General features: G+C 38.9%; 1 pseudogene; it reads right to left on the bottom strand.

Annotated features, from left to right (window-relative positions):
• Positions 1–2,618: 2,618 nt before the first annotated feature.
• Positions 2,619–3,410, bottom strand: LOC149248573 (nucleoside diphosphate kinase pseudogene; annotated as a pseudogene).
• Between the last annotated feature and the right edge of the window lie 1,156 nt (positions 3,411–4,566).

Consider the following 4,566-nt stretch of genomic DNA (forward strand, 5'->3'; position numbering starts at 1 on the left):
TTTGTATCCTAAGGGATAAAACTGTTCCCTTAACGCAGAAGTAAAAATAGACCATGAGGAAAAGAGCTTACCCACATTTTTACTGCTCTGCAATTTACTCTCCCACCAAACGAGAGCCGTGCTGCCCAGCTGTAGAGAGGCCAACTGGATTTTCGCCTCATCCTCTACGATTTGCCGAATCCTGCAATAAACCTCAATCTGCCTAATCCAATTGTTAAGCTTTTCTATGTTCCTTTCACCATTAAACACAGGAAGATCAAATTTAACATCTATTTAAAAAAAAAAAAGGTTTCTTAGATGCATCCTTTGGGTTTCTCTGATTATGGTGGTGAGGGGAAGAAGAACCTTCACCACCAGAAGGAGAAGGAGGGGGTTCTTCTCCATCATTCCCATGTGTTGAACCTTGTCCTTTTGGATTCCTCTCTTCAGCTTTTTCCAGTCTTATAACCAGCTGACTGATATTCTCTGCCATTGAATAGAAAGTCTTTCTGAAATTTCACTCCTCTTCAATATGAACTTCCTCTTCAGCCATGTTTCTTCTTCGAGGTGCATGCCCGACCTCTGGATCGAAAGGTTATAGATTCCCTTCGCCTCTTTGAAGCCTGCCTCTTGTTAGCATACAAACATGCAATTCACATCTAAAAAGCCCTACTTTGATACCACTTGATCCAGGATGTTTTCACTTATAGATGTATAGAAAAGAATTGCATATAAAATTGCAGCTTAACACATAAATGTGCACATATGAAAAGAAGAAGAAGAAACATAAAAATGCACAAAAGAGAACACCAAGGCTTGATAACGGAGTTCGTCCAATTTGGACTATGTCTCTGGGCCTAGCTCAACAAAGAGGAGGCCTTTCTTATTAAATGGCATGAATAAACAGAATTACATTCATCAATCTGTCCATAAAGAGGTTTATACCTCCAATCTGCCTGATGACTATGAAATGAATGCCCGAGAGGGAGTGGTATGCAACGCCAAAGATTCCCGCAGCTGTAGAAGGGACTGGAATTGTGTAACTGTTCAAAATAGCTCAACAGATTCTCTCGACCTCTGCGAAACAACGTGCTGCAACCATAAAAATGCCTCCTGTCCTACTCTTCCATTCGACTGTGTTTTATAATGGGTTCTTTGGACAGAACCCCATTCAAATCGGGGCTGTCTGGTTAATAATGGAGGTGGGTAGAGTGGAAGGATTGGCGGGTGCAACTGCCACTCACAATGGTATTTTTTTATTATCTTTGAACGACAAAGCTTCAAAAATCCTGAAAAACACTGCAAATCTGTCCAAAAACCATATCCCTGGACCTCAAATATTATTAAATCAGGCTTATAGTTGGTATCGGATCTGCGCTGAGGTCGCGGATCGGCGTTTCGCTGTGTCCCTGGCCTAGTCCTTAGGAAAGACCAACCGCAAATCACCGATCACCGATATCGGTGTTGGCCGATCGCGTCGGTATCCTGCACATATATCGCCTCGGGTGTTTGTTGGAGGTTTCGCGGATATGATTAATCGTCGATTGCAATGGCCTCCGATCCGCCAATCTGATCTGATCGGAGATTGGCGATCAGGGGAACCACGGCCCAAACCTTAAGTCCACCCTCATGCGACCTCCGATTGCGATTTGCCTTTAAGGATTTTAAGACCCATTTTTAAAGGAAATTCCTCTGTTTTCTTAAGGATTGAAGAACCCTTCTTTTTGTAATAACTTCATCATCCGGACTTGGATTGAAGTATCGTTTGCGCCGTTGGAATCAGGAAGACGAGATCTACATCCTGGTCTTGAGTTGACTTTAGTCCGATCACTTTGATTTTCTGAGTTTTTCCATGCCATTGTATCTGAAGATCCACCTGGATCAAGAAGCTTACCAAGTTCTCAGTGATGCAACACAATGAGCATCATATGACGCACATGGACAAGAAGGTGTATCAAGGAAAACGATAATAGACCCAACAACAATGTTTTCTATGTTGTTTGGAAGCGACTTAGTTGAAGACTATATAGGCCAGTTCAAAATGGCTTCTATGGCTTCTTTGATCCGTTTTATGTACTGTCTGCTCTTCATAATGATTAGAGAACATCTCCAAGCATGTATTTCCTTGCAATTGTATGCTCCAAAACTCTCGTCAAGCTTTTAAACACAACAAGATGCTCCGCTTCAGTCAATATCATTGTAGGAGCGATAACTACATCAGAAGAAGGGCATTAAAATGTCGGAATTGAAATACATGCTTAACAAGATCATTTATAGCTTAGGCATCATAACTCTATTATGTAAATTACATCATCATTGACTTTAGCGCAATCGTGTATCTATTTAACACAGGTACCCACAACTGTGGAAACCCAACCAAGATAGTAGATCAAGCTTTCACACCTAATTCCTCAATTTCATCTTGGCATGAGATGTTGAAAGACAAATTATAGTCTCCAACGAATGTGCGGTGATGTGTAATGTCCCTCCTCCAAGTTGCAGCACAAACAAAAAAGAACTTTCATCAAGCATATCCAAGAGAACCATACCTTGTGATCTTCATGTGTTAATTACTAATCAAAAGCAATTGTAAAACAAAAATTCTTAGATGACAAGCAACACAATTATTTGACCTTAACTTATGAACCTGCATTACGCATCTCAACATACTTAGATGCAATATGTTTTGATGCCTGTAGGTTACCACAAGACAAACATAGTTTGTGTCATACAAGGTTCGAGTCTCGAAGAAAGATACAACGATGAACGACAACTCCTTGAAACAAACCCATTCTGCTTGAAAATAACAAAAAACCCAGTCAAACTTGTTGGACTCATAAATTTCATTGCTAATATCTCATACACCTAAGAATGCAAGCTGCTCTTCCAGTCCACCACACCTTAAGGAAACCAAAGTGTTATTTCCTTCTTTGCACTCTCAACTGTGTCACTGCCATGGATAACATTCCTTCCAACCTCTATAGCAAAATCGCCTCTAATAGTTTCAGGTTTAGGTGCTACAGGATTTGTAGCTCCGATAATTTTCCTACTAGTTGCAACAACACCTTTCCCCTCCTAGACCACAACTACAACAGGGCCAGAAATTATGTACTATGTCAATCCAGGAAGAAAGGGCTTTGAAGACAAATCCTTGTAGTGTTTCTTCACAAATGATCTCTCTACAACCACCATTTTTAGACCTTTCAAAATAAGTCCCTTCTTCTCAAACCTAGATATAATTTCTCCCACCAATCCACCATTTTCAAACCTTTCAAAATAAGTCCCTTCTTCTCAAACCTAGATATAATTTCTCCCACCAATCCACGTTACATGATGATAATTTCTCCCACCAATCCACGCTGCATGCTGATAATTTCTCCCACCAATCCACGCTGCATGCTATCGAGCTTGATCATGATGAAGGTCTGCTTTATAATGAATACATCGAGAATTCAAACAACAAGTAAATACTAGGTTTCTTGACACAAACAAAGATATAATGACACATAGTTAGAATGCTACTTACCCTGACACGCAATTAGAATCATACCTAGCAACAATCACTAGCTTAATTTGATGAATTGATCCATGACTTCGACAAATGTTGTGGGAGCTTAGAATGCAATGACAGTTAGAGAAGGGTAGTTCCTTCCCTTGCGTGTCTAACACATGTAGTCTATAAAAAATAAAAATAAAACGTGTCACTTTGCAGTACAATGTGGAAAATGCGTACTATGGCAAGGTATGTGGAAAATGCGCACTATGGCAAGGTTGCTTTATGGTGGGTTTTGGAATGATTAAACCAAGAGTGGACCACATGCTAGCTTTTCTTTTCACTGATAGTTGCTTTAATAGGGAGTCATTTCACCATTGATAACTAACTTCTCTCGCTTCCCTTATATTTTTGGCAGTTGACATTGACCACATGTTTTCCAGTTATGTGGTTTGCTTAACAAATAGATCATGGACAACACTCTAAACTTCACCCATAGATATAATTAATAAGATTATAATTGCAAGATTTGCATCGATCCAATAATAATCATTAAATAACCAGGATACAAAGTGTTACCATAACAAATATAACACTATCAAGCTTTAGGCTAAATCAAGAAATAACAATACTCAAAATTGCTAGTACAATTGCGTGAGATAATGCAGCCACTTCAGCATTCAGGAGCCATTATAATAGAATGATGCCAAATGTAGGACAAATTTTTGTGATTCTAAATGTATTATGTGATCATAAAAAGTAGCAATGAGAACCATCCAAATGTGATGCCAAGGGACAATGATAAAACTTTGAAATATAACATGCGTCTTGAGTTGTATTTAGGTTTAAGAATGTGTCCAAGAAATTTATCATTTCCATAGCATATTTATAACATATGATGTTATTTCAACCATCAAAGCAACAATTAAACTCATGAATAACAATGAAACCCTAGACGTCGAATGTAAAGCAATGGGTGGTGATCTTAGTATGCAAATGTAAGGTTATATATGAGAAGCACTCTTCCACCTTTGGGTTGAGAAATAACTATTTATCATATATGTAGTACATCCTTGGGTTGAGAAATTTATTTA

Source organism: Pinus tabuliformis, chromosome 7, assembly GCF_031772625.1.
Source record: "Pinus tabuliformis cultivar Carrire ecotype Pingquan chromosome 7, CPIR1, whole genome shotgun sequence".
NCBI classification, from domain to species: Eukaryota; Viridiplantae; Streptophyta; class Pinopsida; order Pinales; family Pinaceae; genus Pinus; species Pinus tabuliformis.